Source organism: Episyrphus balteatus, chromosome 1 (assembly GCF_945859705.1).
Source record: "Episyrphus balteatus chromosome 1, idEpiBalt1.1, whole genome shotgun sequence".
Lineage (NCBI taxonomy): Eukaryota > Metazoa > Arthropoda > Insecta > Diptera > Syrphidae > Episyrphus > Episyrphus balteatus.
The window spans coordinates 147,380,718-147,397,111 of NC_079134.1; the positions used below are offsets into that span (position 1 = coordinate 147,380,718).

A 16,394-nucleotide genomic window follows, 5' to 3' on the forward strand; every position below is an offset into this window, starting at 1 on the left:
TAAACACACTTTTAGGCTGACACAGATTTTAGGTTAGGTCGAAGAGGGGTCTAAAAGCAAATTATTCAGAAAAATACCACCACACTACCCATAGCCATAGACCCATAGGTACCTTCATTTCTCTCAATTGGTTGAACAAAAAAGATACACAAAAAAAAAGGATACCTTTCAGCAGAAGGAGCAACGTTAAGTGAAGGCAGAGAGAGAGAGAGAGAAGAGATTCCTACATAGATATGTGAAGAATGTAGGTATAGGTCTCTTCTATTAGAACATAAAATAAGGTCACATTTAAAAAAACATATAACAAGTTGGCCCAAGCCATTGTCGTCGTCGTCGGTTGTTCATCGATTTTAGTCTTGATTTCGTCCTTTTTTTTTTTTACCTTTTATACCTTCTGTCTACCGAGTACCGACCGACCGAAGACCGACCTAACACCTGATATGCTGGTACTATGGTATTGATATGACATGACAATAAATTTCTGCCAAGGAATCGTGTTTTATCCATTTCGTCCACTTAGGCACGTCCAACACTCATACCAGAGCACTTCGTCGATATATAGAATTAAAGTCATTCTCGTTTCGACTCGACGCACAGTGGTGCCATTCGTCGTTTTTGGCGTTAAAATTCATTTCTCGACGAAAAGTCATAAAATTTGGTACACTGAATGACGTCATAGATTTTTTTCGACCTCAGATTTGAATTTAGAACATTAAATAGTTTAGTAATTTTAGGTTTTATCTGCGGAAAAATTCCTACTGGGCTGAATTTTGGTATACAGCTTAATGACGGCTTTGTTATGAAGATGTTAAAAATATTCTCCTTATACCAGAATATTTTTAAGAAAGTTGGCCACCTAGGTTTCTATAGATTTATTTTATACCACAGGTGTTTAAAATTTTTCATAAAATACTTTTTTTACGTTTTGCATCAAAAACAGATTTCAAAATTTTTTTTACGAAAATGTGCAATAGCTATGAAATTTTTAAAGTGTTTATGTACTCATCCAATTATTGTAGAAAATTATAAAAAAAAGAAATAAATAAAATTCATTCATTCGTGGTTGTAGTGAACGAAAACATAAGATGATAAAATTTAAAATACACTGAACGAAAAAAAGTCCATATTTTATGAACTGGTTGCGATAGAACTTTTTTCTATCTGTTTTTAGAACAATCATAAGTGTAGCTATAAGCCGTTTTAGGGTTGTCCATTCTCTATTGCACACCCTGTATATTTTCAGACATATTCTGAACAAAAATTCCCAGGGAAATGGTTTCGGGAGAAGGGCCCCAATCGGAAAAATGGCGAAAATTTCCATTTTTTTTGGTTTCCCCATATTCTTAACAGTTGAGGAACGAAATTCAAGCTAAAAAAAATAATGAAATTTCAGGAACTTTTCAGTTAGGAGTTTTTTTATTATAACGATTACAACTAAACTTCAACTTTTTGAATCGTTATACCTAAGAAACGGTGGGTCTTAGGAAAAAAAGTGTCATGACACTTTTTATATATAATAATCTGGTCTACAATTCTTGCATTGAATATTTTTTGATAAGACTTACCGTTTTGCTGAAAATCGTGAAAAACCAGTTTTTGTGACCTTTTGACCCCTATAACTCTTAACGCGGACACGATATCAATGTCGATTTTTCACATCTTCATAACAAAGCCGTCATTAAGCTGTATACCAAAATTCAGCCCAGTAGGAATTTTTCCGCAGATTGGGCTTAAAAATGACTAAAATGACTGGGCTAAAAATCTATTACAAAAGTATATATTTTGGTTTAGGAAAAAAATAAATTTTCAGTTTTATTGAATATTGAAACTTTTCATAATATCATGTTTTCTAATATTTACTTAAAAACATAGTTGGCAACCATATAAACGCAATATATTCAATTTTTTTATTTAACATAAATAGAAAAGATCTCAAAATTGTGCTAATTTAAACAAAAAATCCATGAAATAGCGGGTCTTAAAGTGTGTTTTACTAATTTTTCATTTTTTGGACTTTGTTTTTAAAATTTTAGATTTTTTTTTTAAGAATATGAATCTATGAATCCTTAATCTAAGATTTGACACCTTTTTGTCATGAATTTTTAAAAATTCTATTTTAACGCATATTCTTTCCGCCATTTTGGAGTCGCCATTTTGAATAAAAAACAAGTGTACCAAATTGTATGACTTTTCGTCCAGAAATGTCCGTGCATATGAATTTTGACGCCAAAAACGACCAAAGGCACCACTGTGCGACGATGGCGATGTCGTTTGAAGTGGAGAGATGAAGAGTGCACCAGGTTTTGTTCTCCAATTTTTTTATTTTTTACACTCAAGATAGGCCAAGGCAACCAACCAGACAAATAGTAACCAGGACCTCCTTAGTCAGGAGAAAGGACACGAGAATTCTATAGCATGAGACAATGGCAGAGCAAAGCAGAACATCAGGACACACAAAACAAAGTCAATTATTTATCCATAATCCACCAGATGTGTAGGTGTATGGTTAATTTATCACTCAAAAACAGAGGACATTCTGGGGCTAAACGATGGTATTTCTAACATCCTGGCAGGCATTTCATAAAAAGCAAAAGAATATACATATATAAAGGAACTTCTATATGGGAACTCCATTTTTCCGGAACGGAGACTATGGGGACATTGATATCACCAAAATGAGGTGAGTTTGAGGTAAAGACAAAATCCCATGTTACAAATCGACCATAAGCGCTTCTTTTTTTGAAAATATGATGGGATTTGGAGTGCAATTCCAATGGAAATGAACTGATGACGACAACATACCGAACGACGACGATGTGAGCTTGGAAGAGTGTGTCTTTGATATCCGGAACAAATGAAGAGGAGACTATGAGAATTTGCAGGGAAATATTAATTTGAATGTATACGAGTAGAAGATTTTGCGCTGGGATTGTTGGAGGAAATAATTTTAAGGAAAATATTGTAGATGTGAATTGAGGTGGAAGGATTTAAGTGTATATGGTTTATTTGAGACATTGTTGGCAACTTTTTTTTTTTTTGAGGACTTTGTTACAGACAATGAAGAAAAATATAAGCTCGGTAGAGTCCTTTGGGACACCGGACACGTGTAAATAAAATTGGAAATTGATTTTTTTTTTTTGTAAAAAAGTATGTGGCAGTGCAGATTCAAAAGTTTTTTTTTTTCTCGAAAAGGCATACTTTTATATAAGAGAAATATTTTTGAACTAATTAATAACGGTAGAAATTGGTACCCAAAACTATAATTGTTTTTTTTAAGAATTGCATAGGTACAATTTTTATTTTTGAAATTTGTTTGAAAATTTGAATAAAAATTAGTTCAAAACCTAAAATCTGAATACTTCAAAAACACGCTCTAAAAAGTATGAAAGAAGAATTGAACATTTAAATGAAAAAAATTGACTTTTGCATATATGAACGTCATATTATAATTTTTTTTGTGACGTGACATAGCTATAAACTAGTTACTAGTAGATGAGCGAGACGTTTTAAGGTATACCTCATTTGTCATATTGATATAAGTAGCTTAGATGCTATGATGCTTCTGATGAACATACATAGGGTAAAGTGGTATAAGAGTGCGCATTTTAGACAAAATGCCAAATAAAACAATAACAAAAAGAATTTAACTACTTTTTTTATATATAGTTTTTAGTTTATAATCAAAGCAACGAAGAAAACTTAAAACTGGTAACAAAAATGTATTAATTCAAAAGTTATAAACAAAATACCACATTAGAAAATTTGCGCACTCTTATACATCCTATTGTGTAAGAGTGCGCGGTTTAGTTTGTAAGAGTGCGCAGCTGCGCACAGGTGTAAGTTCGCACAAAAGTCGCAAATAAAACTGCCTAACTTTAAATAAACAGAGTATTTATCGACCGATCACTCCTTGCATGAGGAACAATCTATTTATTCTTCGATTAATGGTTCCGAGAAAATTTCGACATTTTCTAGTTACTTTCATTCGCTTGTTTTTTGTAAAACTTGTATTTGGTTTCTTTTTGGTTGGAATTGCTTTTTCTAGCTGATGTTTGCTGGTATATGGACAAATGCCAGTTATTTTGAAGCCTTATAACCCGCGCACTCTTATACATTATCATGGTGCGCACTCTTACACGTTCAGACATGTAATCGAAGAATATACATGTATTTCACAATGCACTTTATGACCAATCTTACGTGTTCCTCAAATGTTTCTTTTTGTCGACATTTCAATGTCCCATACTTTGTTTATTGTTATTTTTTGTTGTTAAGCGGAAAATTTAATTTGTTTGGCAAGAAAAATTGGAAAAAAAAGTGATAAAAAACTTAAACTTAACTAGCACCTCTGTTTACAAACACATTTGCATGAAATTTTGACAGCAGATCAAACTCATTTAGATCTTTCCAAAATAAGTGCATTCAGTCTTATATTCCCTTTCAAACCGTAGAAAATGGCCTTGCGCGCTGTTATCAACCGTGCACTCTTATACCATCCTACCCTACCTACCAGTCAAACACATAACCCTCCCGTAGTCAAGCAGTTTAGGTACTATTCTTTTTTGCGTGATCATAATATTAACAAACAAAAAAATAAAAAAGAATTGATTTTTACATTCCAAATAACGCACATAAAAGTGAAATTTTTTTAGAAAAAAATATATTTTTTTTTTTTTCAAACAGCTCTGACAATTTTTTATCGCTAATTTAATTTTGTTAGATATTTTATAAATAATATTTCAATTTGGTAAAAATTTATAAAAATGAATTTATAAACATATTTGTCGTGCAATATGACGTTACTATTTTTTTTAATTAATTTTCATAAACATGTTTGAGCAGTGAGGTGGTTACATAAAAGCATAAGGGACACTGTGGTGTATGTGTAACTTTTTTGTAGAAAAATTTAAAATTTAAGATTTGTGTATCAGACCAATTAATCGAACCAATTGATTTCGCATGATCATGTTCAGGACTTTGAAGTGTTATTCAGAAAAAAAAATGAATAAGTTAATTTAAGACTAAATCCGAACAGAGATGACAATGATACTCTTTAAGGCTTTGTCAATTCTTGCAAGAGGCAGTACCATACAAATATTTTTTTAGATGGTGAAGTGATGTCTAGGATTTGGGCCTGGGATCATAGTTCATCGCACTTACTATTTCCACGGGATTTTTCTTAATGTTAATAACTATACCTAACAATTTTTCACTAAAGGTTAAGAATTTACAGCCTCGTCAGTCAAATTAGACTTTAACTTAGGGATACATAAAAAATGTTAAATAATAATGAGAACAGTTGATAAAAAGCGCTGCAAAAAACAACTGCATTTTTTTAAGTCTAGCGTCCTCTAGAAAAAACTACGGATCATAGTGTTGCAAGATTTTTACAGACTTAAATTATTTTAACATTCAAAGTCTAGTTTTTGACAAAAATTATAAAGTTTTATAGAAATATTTTCAGTAATTTGATTCTTAGCTACTGACTTACCTATAGTTTTCAAAAATATTTCTTTTGAATTATGGTCTTCGATCACTAAATAATTTTGGATTGGGAAACTTTACTGATGTGCGTTTCAGATATTTTCTTACAGAATCTCTGCGAATCTTTTTCCAAATTTCTAAATCCTTTTATTTAGCATACAATATATATGCAGTTTCTATAGTGAAAGTGAAAAGCGAATTGAATTTAAAATTGTTTTTTTTTTTTTTTATATTAAAAAAAAGCGTTATAAATGTCACGGACGAGATATCTGTTTGTCACGGGTGGGTCACGTGTAAATTGCTTTAAAAGAAGAGATTTTTTGCATTAATGATACTGCCCACAGTTGCATGTGATAGGTAGCTAGGTTATTAGAAAATTTAGAACTTATTCTGCTGTTTAATTTGATAATAAAAGACTTCCAAAAAAATGATATGAAAATATAAAAAAAAACGAAAATAGAAAAAAAAATTTTTAATTTATCATAATTTAGCTATGCCAATAACAATGAATTCCTAAATTTATGAGAGAAAGCCGTTAGATTAGCTCAAGTATCAAAACTTCAAGTTTCATGTCAAACAAAAATTTCAAGTTTTAAAGAAAAATTTCAAATTCAAAATTTCAAAGCTTTCACATTTTTTTTCTATATCCTCTACACAACAGGAAATGAAATAAATCCATTAAAAAAATTCAAGGGGGTGGGGAAATGGAGGCAAAGTCCGGTACATTTTTTTTTTATTAATTATTACAAATTTGACCGTACCTATGTTTCAAAAAATAAATCATAAAAACTATTTTTCATATATGGTAAGCTTGGTATTTTACTGGCACGTGGTTCCTTGAAATAAAAAAAAAATTACAAATACTAAAAATTCAAAAGATTTTCAAAACTTCATTCAAAGTAAGAGTTTTTTTTAAGGTTTTGAATCCAAAAGTCTTGTATGAAGCAAAAAAAAAAAAAACAATATAACAAACATCTCGCATACAATTTTTTTTTCTTTTTAAACAAAAAAAAAACTATGAGAGACATTATGACAAAATATCCACCCACCCATTGAAATGCTGATGCCAGATGACAGATCAGTTAGTTTGATAACTACTATAACAAAAGACACAAAACTCTCTTGGGCTCCTAATTCATGACTCTTTATTTTCCTTCGTCAAAAAAAAAGTTAAAAAACATTCTGACAGAGAGATTTCCTTTGCAAAAAAACAAAAAAAAAACAAGTAAAACTTTGCTCACCTAAACAATTTTTTTTTTCTTTCTTTCTATAAAAATTTTCTGTTTGTTTTTGTTCTTCTTGATAAAAAGCACTTTATTTTCATCCACACATCGAAGCTTTATGGCGTTGACATTGACATCCTGTTTAAAGTATTTTCACAATATGTCTCTTCATGGTTGTCTTTTGCTTGTTCTTCTCTACCTATAGTTTTTTTTTTTTTTTTTATAAAGAATTTCTTTTTTTGTTTGGTCTTTAACAAGAGTTGAGAATAGTGTTGCCATATCAGTTTTTTCCCTTGTTAATGTTTTTGTCTTTATTTTGCTGAGAAAGTATTATAGAAGCCTTAAAGAAGCATTATCGAAATATTATAATAAAAGATACTTTAAATTTTCTTTAATAAATCTTATAACAAAAGTGAAAATAACGTGTTTTGAAACTATTTTAATACTAAACGAAGTCTTATAGAAGCTTAAACGAACAACAAATTTTAAAAAATTGGTAGCATTAAAAAAATTTGTGTTTCTTCTTATTGTTTATTTTTCTATGTTGTTAATTAAAATGTTATTAAAAAAAATACTGGAATTCAAAAGTTTGAGATCTTTCCAAATTTTTTATGAGATGACCTGTCCTTGAATTTTGATTAATTTTCCAAAAACCCTCTGGCAACCCTTCGTCATATCAAACAAAAAAACTTTCTCCCAACAGAAAAGGAAGAAAACAGCAAAAAAAAAATTATTAGAAATGTATTTCCCAAACAAATAAATCGCATTTTGAAGAGAGAACAATGAATAAGCAGAAAAAGAAAAATGATGAATCGTGAAAGGTGCTAACTCACAGTGAAAAGCAAAATAAAGTCACAACGACAAGAACGACGACGACAATGACGACAACGCATGGGGCGTATAGGGAGTTCGTTTGTATACCCAGACCCGGGCTTCCAAAGATATGACATAAAACAATGCGTGGAATGATTTGTTCCTGGCGGGTGGTGGTTGGTGGTGGCAGCTGTAGCAGTGGCAGTGGCACCAACAACAGAGTTGGGGGTAGATTTCAGCTGTGAAATAGTGTTGGAAAATTCAGCAGAAATAGAAAGTGCTTATGCTGGTGATGGCGGCGGCGGCGGTGGGTGCGGCAAATAGTAGCGCCTTCCTAAAATGATTCGTGTGCCCCCAAGCAGCCAACAGATTTATGAATCGATCCGTTTCAGGGTTGGGATGGATTTTTTTTCTTCTCCTCTTCATTTTCGTTTTTTTTTTTTGTTGTTGTTATTTGCCTCTTTGTTCATTTATTGGCTTTGTGGTATTCACTAGATTTTTTTACGACCTGTGACTATGACTATGCTGGGGATATATGATACAATCAAACAAGCTATATCTCTCTTTTACCCTCTGCCATATCATTGTGCCCCCCGCCGCATTGAGAGGGGTCTTTTTTTTATTTTTATTTTTATATTTTTTTCTATTTTGTTTGATATATGTGTGGTAGTTTCAGTTTTATTGCAAACAATTTCACGTGAGTGATTTTATTTTAGGGTCAACAAAAAAGTAATGCCACACGTTTCTATTAGAGGCAACCCACAATTTACTTCACACGAAACAAATTATTGCCTATACCATTTCTAAGTGGAATGAGGGATTGGGGGATAGGGGAATGGTGTGAGATGGATGATGGGTGGTTGGGTCTTTTAAAAAGCAATAAACTTAACTATCAAATTACATCTCATCGTTGTGTTTTAGGTTCCACAGGATACATAATACATATGCATATAAGGATAAGTACCTTTTTTCATATTAGATACTATGTTGTATAGAAGCTTTTTGTTTGTTTGAGGATTTTATTTTTTTTTTTTTTTTATTGTTTGACAGTAAAATTTACCACATTTGCATAGAGCTTCGTTAGGATTTTTGTCAGCTTTTAGCATTAAAGTAGATTGTAAATAGGTTTATAAATGTTATTTTGCGTTGATGGTTTTATAACATTTTTAGACTTAAATTTTTGTTTGTTTGTTGTCACTTTTTGTGATTTTGGCTTTTTAATTGCCCTAGTATGTATATAGTATAAAATTTTCAAATAAACGTTGTGCCACCTCTTAGTTTGGTTCCACATAGATACTATTAGTATCGATATTGAAAATTTTAATTGTGTTTGAAAAAAGTAATTTTTTTTTTTTAGTTAAGAATTGCTTGAAAATTTTGGTTGTTGTACTTATTCTGAAAAAAATATCGAAGAAATAATAATTTCTGGGGGCACTTCCAAGTAAATTTCGTCAACAGGTAGTACACAGACTTTTGCAGATTTTGCTAATTATTTATTATTTTTAATTATTTCTCACTTTTTTAGTTATTATGTATTTTTATATGTAAAACAAAAATAAAATATTTTTTTTTTTTCAAAAAAAAAAAAAAAAAAAAATTAAAAAAAAAATCGAAATTACCTACCTACACAAAACCTAAAAATTGAACTGTTACTAGCACCCTCTTGCGCTTGAGATAGCGAATTGAAATTTCACAACTTTAATATTAAAGATACATAAGTGGAACAAATTTAGCCGAAAATCAAAAAAAAAATATTTTTTTGGACCACACTATTGTATACTTATAGAAGGAAAACAACTTTTTGACTGGTGAAATCGAACAGGGCAGAAATAATCGAATGCCTTGTTCGATTTCACTAGTCAAAAAGTTTTTTTTTATAGAAATCAAAGTATATTTTTTTAAAGGTTTTTTTGTACGCTGAGATCGAATCCGAAGTCAGAAAAATTCTATCACATCACGTTTTTGACATATTATTATGCCAAAACATCACAAAAATAGTGTTTTGGACGTTCAAAATTCAATATCTCAAAAACTTTGCACGCTAGAGCTATTCTAATGCAAGATTAAAATTAAGAAGGTCAAAGGCCATTAGAAAAGTGTAAATTGGTTTCTATGGAAAATTATTTCTCGCCAATATTACTGTCATGTACGGAAAAATCAATCTTAAAAATCGATTTTTTTTTTCAACTTTTCTCAATATTTTCTAAAACCAAAGTGTAGTTTTTCCACATAATCTTAAAAAATAGTTTTTAATCTAAATAATTGCATTCCAAACTTTTCAAAAATAAAAAATTTTTTCGGGAACTTTTTTCAAATTAAATTCGTTAAAAATCTAAAAATTAACTTTTTGCTCAAAAAACATAACAAACTAATTTTTAATCAAGTTTTGCTAAAATCCAATCATTTTTGTAAAAGATAAAAATAAAAAATAAAAAAATTCTATTTTTGCATTTTTTTTTTTTTCAATATTTTTGAGGTTATTTAAAAAAAATGGTCTGTGTATAAGTTGTAGATATTTATACTATCTACAACTTTTGTATTTAATTTATTTCGATAAGAGGTCTACTTTTGACAGAAATCGTAAGAAACCACGATGTAAGTGGTTTAGAAATGGTTAACTCGAATTCGATGTTAGAAATATTCTATTTTTCTTTTCTAACTGTAAATTTCAAAAAACGAAGGCTAATAGAAATATAGAATATCTCTGACCTCGTTCTCCATCGCTAAAATCTTCAAAAAAAAATATTTTGGTTCTGGTTGCAAAAATATTCTTGACCAGTGCAATTTACAATTCTTTTGTCTGAAATATATCGAAAAACCGATATTTTTGACACTGAAAAATTCATAAAATCAAAATAGTTTCTACACACGATTGCATAATATACAAAACTTATAATCAACTAATAGCATTCTATTATCTATTGTATAAAAGTTATATGGAGAAAAAAAATGATCAAATGTATGCCCCAATTTTCAGCATTAGGTATGTGAGTTTTGTGTATAGTTTTTTTTTACTTTTAACAAGACTATTTTTGACAATGTTTAAAGTGACATTCTTTTAACTCAAATTGAAAAGATGTCCCAATATTTTTTGTAAATAAAAAACAAATTTTAAAAATGATCATAAGATATTATTTTCTATAACTTTGCTAGTTAAGAATTAAAATTCAAAAACTATAATATTTGAAGGGTCAGGGGAAAAACATCACATGACCACATTTTGTCAAAAATAAACTAATGATAAGGTCTTTAAGTATTTACTGAGCACTACACTGAAAAAAGTATTATTCTTAAAAACTATGAATCTCGTTCATAAACCAAAATTCATACATTTTTAAGAAAAATTCATTAAATTTAAGCACAAATTCTTAAAAAAAAAGTTTAGTTTTAAGAAAGATTCATAAAATTTAAGAATCAGTTTTCATAAAAATTTTCCTATGGAAAATATTTTTATGAACTTTTTTTAAGAACAAATACGAAGGTTTATGAATAAATTCATAAACTTCAAGCTTCAATTGGAAAGAATATTTTGCTGAATCTTAGAATCTGGACATAATTTTATGAATGAAATTTACTATTATTTTCCATTCAGTTGTATTTTGAGTTAAAATAATTTTTAAAATTGACTTTTTTCCCTTCTAAAATTGAAAAAATTTATTTTCACAATTACATTTGTAAGAAGTTCATAAATTTTGTGTTTTTAAGTATTTTTTCTTAAAATGAATGTATTTTTTCTTAAACTGAATGTATTTTTTCATTAATCGATAAACAACGAATATTTTACCGTTATCCTGTATTTGGAATTACGAACTTATTCTTAAAATTTAAGAATCTGTTCATACTTTTTATGATCGAAATTCATATTTTTCCAAAATTTAAGAATTAATTCATTAAATATTATGAAAGTTTACATATAATTTATGAAAAAATTCTTACGTTGTGAGTTTTTAAGGCCCATTTGCTGAAACAAAACTTAAATATTTATGTGAAACATAAACCCTTAAGTTCTACATATTGGTTTGCACGAACTTCAAATTGTGTCATAAATTCCTCTAAGTTTAACATAACTTAGGGGGAAGAAATAGTAGAACTTAAGTAGTTTATGTTTTACTTAAGCACATTTATTTGATAAAAAAGGGAGAATTCAGCTAAAAAACTGACGCCATGGTTCCAAAATGAACAAAAACTAAGTATAGTATTATCAGTTAACTTACTTTTATAAATTGTAACCATCTGCAAAATACAAATGCAAAAATTCACTGAACAAAATTTTAAGGAAATGTTCACCCTTTTGTTGTTTTTTTTTTCAATATTAATTTTGACACACACATACGTTCACAAAACACATACACATTCGCTAAAATTACTTCATTTATTAAATTTAACACCAATTCTGTTAGAATTTCACTATTTTCACCTTTTTCAATTAATTCAAAGGCATTTTTCACAATATTTTTGCTAAATTTTCTCAAAAAACAAATAAAACAAACTGACGTTTTTATTGACTTGACAAATTAATTTGAGGTTCTCAGCGATTTCTCGCATGAAAGTAAATCATTGCTAGGTTGAACATAAATATTTTTTAGCAACTTAGAATAAACTAAGTAAAACATAAGAGTTATGTTCGACCCAGCTAAGATTAGAATTTATGACTAGTATGAGCAAATGGGCCTAAGTATATTTTCTTAAAGTCTATGTATTTTTTCATCAATCTACAAAATAATAACTGTTGTTCTGGATCTATGCCTTAGAAAGATTTCTTTGAGGATTTAATTTAAAATCTGATATTCAAAGTCGACGGTCGTTGCCGAAACAAGCTATAAAAGTTTGTGAATAAAAGACAATATTTATTATAGTGTTAACCATTTTAACCACGTAGACAATTTTGAAGATTATAAGTATATTTCAACAGTGTAAAATATTGTTGGTTGCTGTTGCCTCTTTTCCATATACTCAGATAAGTATAAAAACATATAATGTTAAAAATTGCTTTCTTTTATTTATTAAATGTATTTTATTTCTTTTTGTTAGGTATACATAGGTGCATATTTAAAAAGTGAAAATCGTAATTTGATTTGTTTCTGAAATATGGTGGCACGTAGGTACGTAATCTTCAGCTTTGGACCGGCAAAAGTGGAAAAATCAACACAAAATAAAAACCATATTAAAGGCAGGCGATTCTCAACAAATCCTGTACACTTGAAATTGTCATTGCAAACTAAAGCAAAACATTGAATTTAGTAAGTGTTTCATTTTATTTTATTTCTCTAAATATTTAAATTTTGTTTTAACTTAATACTATCAACATTTCTCATAGGTACCTAAATTCTTTATATTTTTATCTTTCCCCAACTTATTCAATTTTGTATTGTTTTTTTTTTTTCAGCTCCAGAGTCTAATGCTGCCGATTACAATAAGGTAAGAATAAGATAATTTAACCTTCTAGCTTTTTCGATTTTTTAAACCAAATACTACATATTCATTTTACTAATGCAAACTTTTTTCTATCTTTCCAGATGATGCATCCATTAAAAAAGTAAAATTAAGTTAAAAATTAAATTTATAGTGAAATGTATAGTGATAGTGATCAATAAAACATTTTTATAACGTTTAAACTTAATAATTTATTTTATTTTTACAGTTTCATTTCTTTGTTTTAGATTTTGGGTTGTTTTCTTTTGCTGTTTGTTTGATTGGAATACAATTTTTTTCAGGAACAAATTAAATACTTGGAATGGTAATGTATATTATATGCATCTATATAAATAAATGCATACATTTTAATGAAAAGTGTATTATATTTTATGAAAACAATCATAAAACTTTAAGAAAAATTCATAGTTTTTATGATTTTTTTCATAAAATTTAAGCAATATTTCATTCAATTTTTTACGGAGTTTATGAAAAAAATCATAAAATTTAAGAAATAATCTTAAAATGTAAGAAACTTTTCTTAAACTTTGTTCTTAAATTATAAGAAATAATTCTTAAATTGTATGAATTTTTCTTAAAATCTAAGAAACTTTTCTTAAACATTTTCAAAAATTTTCGAATTCGGGTATGAAAAGAATTCATAAAATTTAAGAACTTATTCTTAATTTTTAAGAAATATTCATTCCCTTATGAATTTGTTCATAAAAAGATTCTTAAATTTAATGAATTTTTACATTGGCTCATTTGCCATGAATTTTTACACTAATTTAATGTACAAATTCATTAATTTTATGTACCTTTTTGGTTCAGTGTATCTGATGGCATCCTTACTTTTATAAATCAAATTTAAGGCTTAAATTAATAAAAATAAAAATAAATAAATTATTGTGTGCTTTTAGTCCAATGCATTTATGATGTTCATATATGAGCGACCCAGCAGTTTGTAGTACCACCCCCAAATTTTTTTTGCTCATTCGATAGAGCATTGGCTGAATATCATTACCCTGATTTTTCGCACTCGAGAAATTCACCTTTCGGCCGCCATCTTGGATTTTAGTTGTGTATACAACAAACGTAGGAAATTAAATTTCGCGTCTTTTATGTTGAGAACACTTTTTCGATATTCTGAATATTAAAAAAGTTACAAGCCAAAAAAGTAAAAAAAAAAACCGAAAAAATGACAATTATAAAGATTTGAGCACTTTTTATCAAAATTTAATTTTTTATTTAATATTTTAATTTCCTACGTTTCTTGTGTACACAACTTTTATATAGGATAAATAGAAATCGAGATATTCAACAAAAACTAAAATCCAAGATGGCGCCCGAAAGGTGAATTTCTCGAGTGCGAAAAATCAGGGTAATGATATTCAGCCAATGCTATATCGAATGAGCAAAAAAAATTTGGGGGTGATACAAACTGCTGGGTCAAATTTTAGTACTATGTTGAATGGAGAACAAAATTTTAAGATGCGTTTTTCTCGAAATAACTTGGAATTGGACTTGTGCTGTTTTCTCCCTGGACCCTTCATTTGATTTTGATTTTTCTTCTGTTTTTTGTTTATATTATATTTTATAAAACTAAAGATCTTAAACGAAAAAAATGTATAGATACCTTTACTTGTGATTGAGATACAAGGGCAATTTAAGTATTTGTAAAAACATCATCGATTTCGAGATCAAAACCGAACAAGACATTAAAAACTTGCTAAATATGAGTTCTGTCTAGAAGATTCTCTAGAGCACAAATTTAAATAAAATGTTTGTAACAGAAATGAACTGTGCTGCCATGTAACCAAAATGAAAAACATTCTTTTCTAAAAAAAAATTTCGTAAAAACATTTTTTGGGATTTTTTAAAAACATTTCGAATATTTTTAAGAAAAATCTTTTATTTTTTAAAATTTTTCTCTGAGTGTTGATTAATATTATCTTAAAAAGAGCATAGGTACATATATTTGCTATTTTAAAATACTTGAAGTTTTTTTGTATTTATAAGAATTTTTTTTTTTTTTTGACTGCTTTAACTTTCAAAATTGTACTTGTTATAAAGGTACTTTTGGGCAAATTTATGATTCGGAAAGACGGATGACAAGATAATGCGAAGCAAAATTGGTCTCGATATTCTGTCTGTCTCTATCTCGAGCGGCAGGCTAAAACACTGAAGCGATTTACTTAAAACTTGGTAGTTAAGGGTTTTTAGCGATTCCTTAGAGAGGGTCATTTTAAAATCCATTTTTAGGATGGACATTTTTAAATTTAACGTTTCGTTATATAGTTTAGCACAATAACTCCCATAAATTTTATGAAAAATTTAAAGAAGACGGATTTGACAGGAGACAAAAATATGGCAATATTAACAAAAAAATGTCATGCCTCTGACTGGCAAAATCTGGACTGCCAGAAATATCTTTTCCCACCGATCTTTCAAAAAAAAAAAACTTCATATCTTTTCTTGTTTTTTTTTTTTTTTATTTTTGTATTTTCACCCAGCAAAAATTATTCTCTCAAAAGATTTAAAAGTTTTTTGTTTTTTTTTTTTTCGTGTGTATGTGGATATCATCATAAAAAAAAGAAAAGAAAAACCCGAGGTCATACATAACATAACCAAAATAAATCATAAAAAGAAAAACCACATAAACCCAGCTCTGAATATATTTATTACACCGTTCCAACAAAAAAAAAAAAAAAGTTGTGCTTCTTCTCTTATATTTTGAAAAAAATAAAATAATTTATATGAAAGGTCATTTCTTTTTGAGAAGGAAAAACGACCGTATTAAAAGGGTATCTTCTTTTTTTTTGTTCGTTCTTTTTTTGCGAAAAAAAAACTTAACTCTCTTCCCTTTTTGAGTTTTGACACAAGGGCTGGCTGATGATGGAAATTGAGGAGTTTTATTCACAGAATTTTTTGTTTTTATCAAAAAACTGTTTTAATTAACTCAAAGCAAAAAAAAAAAAAAAAAATATAAAGTTGATGTATAATATTTTTTGGAGAACTGAAAGAGTGATGGTGATAAAGCGAAACATCAGAGTTTTTATTTGTTTAATTTTATTTCTTCATTTTTTTTTTTTTCTTTTTACTATTTCTTGGTAAAAGCACCTTTTTTCGAGTTGATGGGGTGCTCCTTTTTACAGGTGCGGTCGTTACCTCAAAAAAGTTTCTGAGTATTTGCACCATTTTACTTACTTTTATACATTTTCATCCCGAATCAGTCTTTCAATATACTATCTACTCTATCATACACTCTCTTATGTAGCTCCTTTTACCTTAAATGGAAAATGAGAATGTTATATTGCCTTTTTTTTCCGTCGTCCTGATATGGTATACTTTGATATCCTTGTATATACAAAATCGATTTATCAAATTCTCGTTTGTGGAAAGTTTTTATTTACTGTCGTCAAATTTATGTCAATAATTTAGGTATCTTCTACGTATCCAATG

General features: G+C 28.6%; 1 protein-coding gene and 1 long non-coding RNA gene across 4 annotated transcripts in view; one reads left to right on the forward strand and one right to left on the reverse strand.

Annotated features, from left to right (window-relative positions):
- Nucleotides 1–16,394, reverse strand: part of LOC129906291 (zwei Ig domain protein zig-8) — a 415,386-nt gene that overhangs the window by 163,106 nt on the left and 235,886 nt on the right. The gene's annotated exons all lie outside the window — the stretch shown is intronic.
- LOC129906292 (uncharacterized) lies at nucleotides 12,056–13,197 on the forward strand. The gene is made up of 3 exons (XR_008770766.1): nucleotides 12,056–12,760; nucleotides 12,907–12,938; nucleotides 13,037–13,197. It is a non-coding gene; the product is annotated as an uncharacterized LOC129906292 (long non-coding RNA).